The following is a 12,525-nucleotide window of genomic DNA, read 5'->3' as shown; positions in this document are numbered from 1 at the left end:
GAATCACGTTAAAATATTTGACGCAATTAATGTACATGCCCGCTTAAACAGATTAAAATGACAGCACAGTGCAATGTCCACTTGTTATTTCTGTTTTTTGGAGTTTTGTCGCCCTCTGCTGGCGCTTGGGTGCGACTGATTTTATGGGCTTCAGCACCCATGAGCATTTTGTAATTATTGACATCAACAATGGCGGGCTACTAGTTTATTTTTTGATTGAAAATTTGACAGATTTTATTAAAACGAAAACATTAAGAGGGGTGTTAATATAAAATTTCTATAACTTGTACTAGTATTTATCTTTTAAGAACTACGTCTTTCTGTCCATGGATCGCTTTAACAGAATGTTAATAATGTTAATGCCATCTTGTATATTTATTGTTATAATAAACAAATACAGTACATATGTACTATATGTTGAATGTATATATCCATCTTGTGTCTTATCTTTCAATTTCAACAATAATTTACGGAAAAATATGGCATATTTTATACTAGATAGTTTGAATTGCGATTAATTTTTAAGCTGTAATTAACTCGATTAAAAATTTTAATCGTTTGATAGCCCTAATATAGAAAAATTCCCTGAGCGTAAATTGTGCGCCTTAGCTTTGGCATTTTCTGCTCCGGTGCGCCGCTAGCTTTGGCATTTTCTGCTCCGGACTTCCGGTTTAAAAAGAACACCATGAATTGCGGTTTAAGTAGACAAAGTAATAAACTGCAGAATCGAACCAGAGAAACCCACGGAATCTCTAAAAATGGACTAAGAATGACCAGTGTTGTTAATAACGGCGTTACAGTATAACGGCGTTACTAACGGTGTTAATTTTTTGTCAGTAGTGAGTAATCTAATTAATTACTTTTCTCATCTTTGCAATGCCGTCACCGTTACTGAGGGGTGCGTTAGTGCGTTACTGCAGTTTGGTTGAATACGCGATGCTAGGTGGTGTCAGGCCGAGACCACGAGGCGGACTCAGTTGCGGAGGTTCAGGCAAAAACTTTATTTTGAAAACAGAGATTCTTCCGCTGACATGCGGGGATGAGAAAAAGGTACAAACTAAAAGCTCTCCAACGGAGGTATAAGTCAGGGCTACCATAATCAATGTTCAAACCAAAAGGCACTCCAAAAGGGAGGAAAGGCAAAAACACAAAATGCTCCAATTGGAGGAAAAAGTCTAAATGGCTAAGATCAAAAGGGTTCAAACACAAAGCGCTCCAAACGGAGGATAATATTCAGTATCACTATGAGAGGCTATGGCGAGAGGGTGACATGACTGACCTTGGACGAAAGACACTTCTGCACAGGACAAGGGAAACTAAGGCAATATATACACAGGAGGTAATGGTGAACAGGTGGAAACAATGGGTGATTAGGTGACAAGAGGAAAGGCAAGTACGCAGACACGAGGAGGGTGAAGCCTTCAAAATAAAACAGGAAATTGCATGACATGACAGGTGGCTCCAATAATTTCTCACATTTCTGCATAAAATCACCAACAAATGTGATTTGATCTTTGTCAAAATCCCACAGATGAAAAAACAGTGTCTGCTTTAACTAAAACCACCCAAACATTTATATGTTTTCACATTTTGATGAGTATAGCATGCAAACAATGAAAAAAGGGGGAAAATAAGCAAGTGAACCCTCTGCCACAGGAGACATAAAGAGCAATTGAAACCAATTTTTACCAAACAATTTAAGTCCGGTGTGTGCCCAATCACTGATGAGTGGTTTAAAGCTACTCTTCCCACTATAAAACACACACCTGGTAGGAATTGATGGGAAGCATTGTCTGGTGTGCATCATGGCTGTCTGAAGACCTGCGATCAAGGATTGTTGATTTGTATAAAGCTGGGAAAGGGCACAAAACCATCTTTAAAAATCTATCGTCTTCAAATGGAGAGAGTTTGGCACTGTTGCTTCTCTCCCAAAGAGTGGCCGTCCACTAAAGATGACGCCAATAGTTCAGCGCAGAATACTCAGAGAGATCATTAAGAACCCTAGAGTGTCTGCAAAAGATTTTACAGAAATCACTGGCACAGTCCAATATCTATGTCAACACATCAACTTTATGTAAATAAACTATGGCCAAAAATTGTGTTCATGGGAGGAGGCCACGGAGGAACCCACTGCTGTCTAAAAAAAAAAAAAAACATTGTTGCTCGTTTAATGTTTGCCAAAAGGCACGTGGACACTCCACAGAAGTTTTGGCAAAATATTTTGTGGACTGATGAAACCAAATTTGAATTGTTTGGGAGTAACACACAATGTCATGTGTGGAGGAAAAATGGAACAGCTCACAAAAATCAACACCTCATCCCCACCGTGAAGCATGGTGGAGGTAGCATCATGATTTGGGGCTGTTTTGCTGCCTCAGAGACTGGACAACTTGCAATCATTAATTGAAGGATAAATTCAAAAGTTTATCAGGATGTTTTGCAGTAAAACCTGAGGCCGTCTGTCAAAAGAGGATGGATGCTGCAACAAGACAATTATCCAAAACACAGAAGTAAATCACATTCAGAATGGTTTCAGAAGAACAAAATACACGCCGGAGTGGCCAAGTCAACGCCCAGGCTTGAACCCCATTAAAATGCTGTGGCATGACCTAAAGACAGCGATTCATGCCAGACATCCCAGGAATCTGACTGAACTACTGTACTAACAGTTTTGTAGAGATGATTGGGTCAAGATTAGTCCTGCTCGATGTGCCAGACTGATCTGCAGCTACAGGAAGCTCCTGGTTGAAGTTATTGCTGCCAACAGGGGGTTCCACAAAATATTAAATGTGATGGTTCACTTACTTATTTTCCCCCCTTCTGTCATTATTTGCATACTATCCTCATTGAAACACGAAAACCTATAAATGTTTGGGTGGTTTTAGTTAAAGCAGACAGTTTTTTTCATCTGTGTGATTTTGACAAATATCAGATCATATTTGATGGTGATTTTATGCAGAAATGTGAGAAATGCCAAATATTTCAGATACTTTTTCATCCCACTGTGGATAGATACATAGATAGAGTGGCCATCCATCAAAGATGACACCAAGAGTTGATGTTTCATTTCTGGAAAATGTTCTTGTCGTAATTCAATGATTTTTTAATTAATTTTATTTTATTTTTTTTACAGACTATCATGGTCATTTAATAGGTTATAGTATTATAACAATGACAGTTCACATAGGTAACATTGTGTTGAGGAAAAAAATACATATACCGGTACTACTGTTTAAATAAATATCAGCCATTGTAACCAGTTGCTCACAATGTTTCTCATTACTTGAGTATTTTTTTCCCGGATACTCTTTTACTTGTACTTGAGTAACTTTTTTGGATAACTACTCTTATTTGAGTAATGTTATTTTGAAGTAACGCTACTCTTATCTGAGTAAAAATTTCGGCTACTTTGCTGTTGAAATGGATTCAACATCTATCGCTGTCATTAGCAGCAAATAAGTTAAGATTTAAGAATCACTTGTGTTTTTGTTTTCAAGTAGATGCAAAATGAAGACAGCTAATTAAAATACATTTGAAAAAGAATCAATGAAATAGGAATTAATAATGATAATAATAATTAACAAAAATTGATGTATAGTGCAAATTAGCAACAACAGCCATTTATGGTAAAAAAAAGCACTGAGGCTCTTTTCATCTAAAACAGATTAGATATTGTTTTTACTAGCGTTGGCTAGTTTCTTCATGAAGGCACAATCAAAATGTACAGTTGCTAAAAATAGAAACAAAGTTACACCAATTAAAACCAATTTGCCAAATGTAATTATGTCATTATTTCCATTCTTATAATGCTTATCCTCAGCAGGTGGTGCGGGTGTTGAGCCTTTTCAAGCGCCAGCGATACCCTTATTTGGCTGCCGGCCAACTGCCGTTCACAAATAAACAAAGAACTATTCATGCGTACATTCACACCTACGGATCATTCAATTTGCCTAGAATGCATGTTTATGTAATATGGGTGGAACCTGGAGTACCTGAAGAAAACCCACGCAGTCACGGGAAGAACACAGAAACTCATGGGAAGGCCGTTGTACCCGTTTGCAACTTGTGAAACACTCATACGGCCCCAAATGCATGGACATGAGTTTTCAGTTTTCTTTGTCACCAAAGAAGCCCTAAAAGTACTGAAAAAGAACATCAGTTCATTAATGCAAACACAACTGTCAATAGAGATGTCACGATCTGATCACATGTATTTAAAATGTATATACCGGTACAGTGATTGGTACAGATTTTTTCAATTAAAAAAAACAAAACAAAACAAAATAGTATTTATTTAAAAATGTTAAGATCTATGCTTCTATACATGTACAAATCATTGTTTTATTTTATTAATGTGTCATTTATATCATAATTATTACATTTGCAGTGCTCAAAAACCATTTATTAAAACATACAGTCATGTGAAAAAATTAGGACACCCCAATAAATATTCAGTTCTTCATTAAGAAATGTTCACATATCAATGAATGATCTTGTTTTTCTTTATCACTGGAAAAGAAAGTGATTTAATTGCAAACAATGACAGAACCCTCTGCCACAGGAGAGATAAAGAGCAATTGAAACCAGTTTTTACCAAACAATTTAAGTCTGGTGTGTGCCCAATCACTGATGAGTGGTTTAAAGCTGCCCTGCCCACTATAAAACACACACCTGGTAAGAATGATGAGAAGCATTGTCTGATGTGCATCATGGCTCAGTCAAAAAAGCTGTCTGAAGACCTGCTATAAAGGATTGTTGATTTGTATAAAACTGGGAAAGGACAAAAGAACTATCTCTAAAAGTATGGATGTTCATCAATCAACAATCAGAGAAGTCTACAAATGGAGAGAGTTTTGCACTGTTGCTTCTCTCCCAAGCAGTGGCCGTCCACCAAAGATGACGCCAAGAGTTCAGCGCAGAATACTCAGAAAGGTAAAAAAGAACCCTAGAGTGTCTGCAAAAGATGTTACAGAAATCACTGGCACAGTCCAATATCAATGTCAACACATCAACTATATGTAAAACTTTGGCCAAGAATGGTGTTCATGGGAGGACTCCATGGATGGAGCCACTGCTGTCAAAAAAAAAACCCAAAACATTGTTGCTCGTTAAATTTTGCCAAAAGGCACTTGGACACTGCACAGAAGTTTTGGCAAAATATTTTGTGGACTAATGAAACCAAAGTTGAAATGTTTGGGAATAACACACAACATCATTTGTGGAGGAAAAATGGAACAGCTCACCAACATCAATACCTCATCCCCACCGTGAAGCATGGTGGAGGGAGCATCATGATTTGGGGCTGTTTTGCTGCCTTAGGGACTGGACAACTTGCAATCTTTCAGTTCTTCAATCTTGCAGTTATTTATTAAGAAATGTTCACATATCAATGTATGATCTTGTTTTTCTTTATCACTGGAAAAGAAAGTGATTTAATTGCAGGTGAAAAACAAAAATTAACATCGTTTTACTCATTAAACCAAATATATCAACAAAAAGGCATATTCTAACAGAGGAAAAAGTTAGGACACCATAACACCTAATAGTTAGTGTTACCCCTTCTGCTGAAATAACTTTAGTGAGACGCTTTTTGTAGCCATCTACTAGTCTTTGACATCGATCTGAAGAAAGTTTGCCCTACTCCTCAACGCAGAATACTTTCAACAGTGAGATGTTTGAGGAGTTTCTTTCTTGCATGTACAGCCCGATTCAAGTCGCCCCACAGCATCTCAATGGGATTAGGATCTGGTCTTTGACTAGGCCATTCCAGGACTTTCTTCTTTTTCAGCCAGTACTTGGTGGATTTACTGGTATGTTTTGGGTCATTGTCTTGTTGCAGGGTCCAGTTTCGCTTCAGCTTTAATTTTTCCACTGATGATCTCACATGTTCCTCAAGCACCCTTTGATACACGATAGAATTCATGGTGGATTCTGTGATGGTGAGCTGGCCAGGTCCTGCTGTAGCAAAGCATCCCCAAACCATGACACTTCCACCTCCATGCTTCACAGTTGGTATGAGGTTCTTTTCTTGGAATGCTGTATTGAGTTTACACCAAACATGTCCTCTGTTCTGCCGTCCAAAGAATTCACTTTTAAATTAATCTTTCCAAAGAACATTATTCCAGAAGTCCTGGGTTTTTGTCTACATTAACTCTGGCAAACTTCAGTCTGGTCATCATGTTCTTGGAGAGCAAATGTTTCCTCCTTGCACACCTGCAAGGAGGAATGAATGTTAAATTTGTGTAGTCTCTTTCTGATTGTAGAGGCATGCACTTTCACATCAACAGTAGCAAGAGACTGCTGTAGGTCCTGTGATGACATTTTAAGGTTTTTGGAGACTTCTTTTGGGATCTTGCGGTCTGCTCTCGGGGTGAACTTGCTTGGACAGCTAGACCTGGGCATTTTGCAATTGTTTTAAATATCTTCCACTTGTAGACTATTTTCCAGACAGTGGAATGGTGGATTTTGTATTCTTTTGATATCTTTTGAAATCCCATAACAGACTCATAATTATCTACAATCTTCTTTCTGAAGGCCTCAGAAAACTCCCTTGAGCTCACCCTGGTATTTTCTCTCACTTCAACAGTCAGTCACTGTTGAAAGTATTCTGCGTTGAGGAGTGAGGCAAACTTTCTTCAGACCGATGTCAAAGACTGGTAGATGGTTACAAAAAGCGTCTCACTGAAGTTATTTCAGTCAAAGGGGGGGGGTAACACTAGCTATTAGGTGGTAGGGTGTCCTAACTTTTTCTTCAGTTGGAATATGCATTTATGTTGATATATTCGGTTTAATGCGTAAAACAATCTTAATTTTTGTCGTTTACCTGCAATTAAATCACTTTCTTTTGCAAAATTAAAGAAAAACAAGATCAGACACTGATATGTGAACATTTCTGAATAAAGAACTAAATATTTTTTCACATGACTGCACATAAACATATAAGGTTTTTTTTTTGGTGTTTTTTTTTTTAAATTATACTTTTGTGAAAAAAGGTAAAAACAGGTTTATATGTATCTATTTCCAATTGTGTTACATCTGAACAGTGTTGTTTTCGTCAACAACGATGATAACGAAAATATTTTGTCAACAATCACTTTTTCATGACGACGATGTGCTGACGACGAGCTACAAACGTGCCTTGGGAGAGTAAGGAGCAGTTTACATGGCCTCGCTTTCGTATGGTGTCGGCGAAGACGGAAGGCAAAGACGCAAACCTTGGAATCCTGCCTCCAAAGTGGAAGAGTTCTATTGCGGGGGCTTGAGGGGGGCTTGCTCCACATTCATATCAAAAGCTCCCACGGCGCGGGACCGCGCCGATAACGTCAGCACTCGTACACGTCACATTGGGCGTGCGCAGCGGTGCTACTAAACATTAAAAACAGCAAATATGGCAGAACGTCGGCTTTAATTGACTGTTTCTATATTATTTTTAATTTTAATTATTATATGAAATAGCACCATGCATGCACAAAATGAAATGAATGGAAAAAAAATTAACGTTACTTAAATGAATGATTACTGCCTGTTTTTTGCTTTTAACCAAGAATCTAGACTGTTTTACAGAGAAATCTATAGAAATTCCGGGATGCATGCATTTATTTACAAGAATTTTCAACTTAAAAAGCTTTATTTGTGACGGGTTCCTTTTTTGTGACGGCCGCCACATTGCATTGATATCTATACACATAGTGTAACTTTACATTCAAATTATCAGGTAATTCTGCGTCCATACAAAAAAACAAATTCTGCTTTCACGCGTTTTATTTTATGTAAAATTTCAATCTAAAGATAGCAACCGGTAGATAGTCGGCAAGAGTGACGTCGGAATTCAACCTAAATAGGCTGGGATTGTAGGAAAAATGCTAATTTTGCTTTTGTTGAGTTTCCTCAAGTATTAAGTTTCTGATGTGAAAATTGAGTTCTTTATTAGCTGTTGAAAACCTACTTCAAAATGTATTAACAAAAAAAAAAAAAAAAAAAAATTAAGTCGCTATTTTGGGTAAAAACTAATATGATATGCTAAATATTGCTATTGATTATCTCTGCATTTGGTGATTATTGTGCATTTAGCGTGACATCTTAGAATTTTATAGCAATTTTAAGTTTTGCTATCCTTATATATATAAAAAATAAAAAAAAAAAACATCTGGATTTTATCAGTGAACAACTTTGAAGTTTTTGATGCCGCTGCTCACAGAGACTCAAATATGCCCAAGGGAGGTGTCTGCTTTGGTGTTAGGTCGCTTGTGGCTTTGAAAATACTTGAATTTTAAGTTTTTGAAAATAGGCCCCCTACGGAACAGCAATAAAATATTCAAACAGAATTTCTGAGCAAGCTCATTTTTTGCTGCAAAAATATCATTTTTTAAAAATGTTTCGCTTCATTGAAACCACTGCGTTACTTTAGGATAGTGTTGTTCAAACCGAAAAAAAAAAAGGTATTTGGATATGCCCCCCCCGCTCCCCCTCCTCAAAACATTTCCAAGGTATTGGATGTGAATTCATTACTGGCAGACGCTCATAATTATGTGACACGAACAGACGTGCAAAAATATGCGATGGCGACATCCCTAGCTAATAGTCTGTGAGGAAACGCACTGAAAAAGCTGGCCTGTCATAACCACATCATACATAGATTAGATAACATCACTGTTGTGCAGTGCATTGCATTGTCAGGCTTGTCAGGCATTTATTATAGACTTGTGAGTGTGACAGGCTTCAAAAAAGGAGCAGGTGAGGAACTAACGCCAGATGAGGTGGGGCTTGGCTGGAAATGGGTGGCCCAACAGGTCTGGCATGTGTTTTCCGGAACAGGGTTAGAAAAGAAGAAGAAAAAAAACATGATAAGAAACAACGCGGTGCAATGAGCAAGACTCAGAGAGACAAATGCTAAATGTTGCATACAGTAATTATTAACATGACCATTTGCATTCAGGCTAGTATGCATTGTAAAAAAAACTCAAGATCTCTGCAATGGCATCCTGCAGGAGCGAAGGAACTTGCAATATTTTTGAGAACAGTTTAAGAATAGCTCTTTGTTGGCACAATTCGTGGCAATGTGGTAGAGAGAGAACAAAAACATCTTGTACCGGTTGTGTTGTTAGCAAATTATTGTTGGATAGTCAAAGATAAGTTTGTTTAGGAATTCAATCATGACAAAAAATTGTGTTGTCTTCATATTCAAAAGAAGCACTGTCTTTCTTTTGGTGTGGATATACTGTAAACAATATTTACACGTGCTGTCTAAAAGAAATAGTATTTATTAAGAATGGGCAAGTTAAGTACTTAACCCTGAGTAAACACACAATTTATTCAAATTACAGTAAAATGAAAAAACATGTAGAGTCACCTTCCTCATTTTTAACATACGGGTACATTTTTTGTGTGTATACTGTATATAATATAGGGATGTCCCGATCCAGGTTTTTGCACTTCCGATCCGATGCCGATATTGTTTTGCACTTCCGATCCGATACCGATACTAGCCGATATCGATACCGACCTATCTGAGCATGTGTTAAAGTTTAAAGTAGGGCTGTCAAACGATTAAAATTTTTAATCGAGTTAATTACAGCTTAAAAATTAATTAATCGTAATTAATCGCAATTAATCGCAATTCAAACCATCTATAAAATATGCTATATTTTTCTGTAAATTATATATATATATTCTGTAAAATAATTTGTTGGAATGGAAAGATAAGACACAAGATGGATATATACATTCAACATACGGTACATAAGGACTGTAGTGGGCATTTCACTCTACTGTCATTTAAATCTGTCTGTGCTGTCCTCACTCCGAAGCGTCTACTTTTTCCAAAGCTAGACAGCTAGTGAACGACGCCTTAATAATCAGACTTCTTTCTTTTTCATCTGATTTATTAATGAAATGGCCTCAAACCACTGTCCTCTTTAGACCGTAGTGAAACTACAAAAAAAAGTACACAAGCATTGCATTAGCAACAACGTTAGCTTAGCACGCTATACAGGTTCACTAAACATAAACAAAAAGCGTCTCATACAAAAAATATAACATTTCGCTTACTAACATAATATGTACATTCTTTACATCAACCATACTTACGGACAAATCTTGTCCAAGGATCATATAAGCACAACATTACAACGTAGGCGTCAGCCCGAGACGTCGTGCAGCCATATTGAACTGGCAAGAAAGCAATAAACCATGTCGCAAAGCGACCAAAAGAGTTCGCTGTTAGACAGCACAAAAAACCTTGCTGTAAAACTTACCAAAAGGCAGAATACTGTCTGAGCAGGACATGTGCGTTAATTGCGTCAAATATTTTAACGTGATTAATTTAAAAAATTAATTACCGCGCGTTAACGCGATAATTTTGACAGCCCTAGTTTAAAGTTATTTAGCCTCCTTACTTAGTTGTCAGACTCATGTTGAAAAAGGTTTTAGTACTCTTGATAATAACTAGCCAGCTGAATTAGGTGAGTTTGAATAACACACAACGGTTGGTAACAAGAAACTGACCTGTTTATTCAGTGACAAACACAAAACATTATAAATAACAAACAGAAATGGCATAGTCAGTCAGTAAAACGTGCAAATAATATTGCAAACTGTCTTAAAAAAGCAAAACACACCAACAACCTCAGTGGAAAATCCCACAAATCCCCCAAGCTATTAGATGCTTTTAATGTTTCGTGCATTAGTTACAAAAATTGTATAAAAAGCCTCTCAGGTTTAAATAAACGACTATTTCAGTATCAAGTTAACATTTTAAAACAGTAAATAAAATACTCAAGTCCCCATTCTGTATCAGCAGCTTTAAACTACATTCGATTCATTTAATTTTGCGAATCAACTGTTAAAGTTGTTAAAATTGCTCCCGTTATTCCATAATTTCCCTTCTGTCTACTTTCGACATGTGAAAGTTTTAAAACTGTTTTGAAGATAGATTCAAGTCAAGATTTTGCCGATTTAGGAGTATTTTAGATAAAAAGTTAATTAGGTTCGCTTGGAAGGTTCACAACAGCCTACTAGGGAAGTCTTCTTCTTTAAGATGGCGGCTGTTTACTAACGCATCTGGTTTTCAATACTTCAATATTGCTAACACAGTTGAGTCTGTCGTGTAGCATCTAGTTCTATATACATATGATATCTATTATCTCCAGTAAAACGACGTTGACGTAGTTTGTAGCGGCTGTCAGCAGCAGTCAGGTATTTTTGTGTTTTTTATCCAGCGGCATGAGTTGAGCTAAAGCCGTGAGTTGAGCATTGGCATTACCCGGGTCTAAGACAAATTATGTTTACTTTCGGGACGCAATGCGGTCAGTTTCTCATTGCGTCCTGAAGACCACGCTGTGTATTAGTTCAGCTTTACTTGACATATTTCAATAATCGGAATTTGGATGTTTGTGAATCGTTCTCGAATCTTCCACGGCCGAATCGCGTGTTGGATGGTGCGTCTTTACTCACGTGAGATAATGGCTTGTCATCCAGAATGAATTCTTCGGCAATGACTCTTGTTATTCCCTGGGCTTTGGGACTGTCGAGTGCCAGTTTGTCACTTATTGCAAAAGTTTCTGCCAGTGTTAGTTGCGTAGGACCTTTCTTTTTGTCTTTGGTTTTCTTAACATACTCCTCATATTGTTTGTGGTGGTATTTCCCTAAATGCTTGATTAGGTTAGTTGTATTAAAACTTCTTACAGCTTTACCACTACGATTGACTTTATCGTGGCATATGTTGCTCTCTGCCTCTTCGTCTTTGTCATCCTTCAAGGAGAAATGATCCCACACAGCTGACATTTTTACCGATAAAGTCTCACGGTAAATTGGGAGACGGTAATGTAACTGTAGTGTGTTGAAGGTGTGCCGTAAGATACGGAACGGATTTTAGGGAAACCGAAGCAAAAACTGGAATGGATTATGTAAATCGGTGCGCTGGAAAACCCGGACCGGAATAACAAAAACTGGATCGGAAGTCTGGATCGGAATTTTTCCCGTGTTCCGATCCGATACCGATGCGCATTTTTTTGCCCATATCGGCTTCCGATCCGATCCAAATATCGTATCGGGACATCTCTAATATAATAAGTGTATATAAAACCCTATAAATGCCTGTTATCATTAGATCTTTAAAGAATAGTTTGAAAGATGGAAATAAAATATTAATATCAATAACATACATAAAATAATTTCTAAATAATATAAAATAATACATATTGTACATGAATTGTCTCACTCTCTTATGAAATGTCTAGGTGTGTGCAAGGGCGTAGGTTTGCATAGGGACGGTAGGGACATAACACTACCAACTTTTCAGGATGTTGAAATTATCCCCACCAACCTTTAAGCAACCTTGTTTGCATTATATAATGACTTCAGTTATATGGGTCATTTGGATTGTCTTCCTATATGTTCTAAGAATAGAATATATCCGACCATTATTAAGTGAATTACTGTACTTTCATAATGTTTAGACTCACACTGACCTCTTTTCACTTGCTGAATGTGCCAGTCCTTTTTTTTTTAGTCAAATGCACATTTGAT

This window comes from Corythoichthys intestinalis, chromosome 10, assembly GCF_030265065.1.
Source record: "Corythoichthys intestinalis isolate RoL2023-P3 chromosome 10, ASM3026506v1, whole genome shotgun sequence".
Lineage (NCBI taxonomy): Eukaryota > Metazoa > Chordata > Actinopteri > Syngnathiformes > Syngnathidae > Corythoichthys > Corythoichthys intestinalis.
This window is presented reverse-complemented; position numbering follows the sequence as displayed.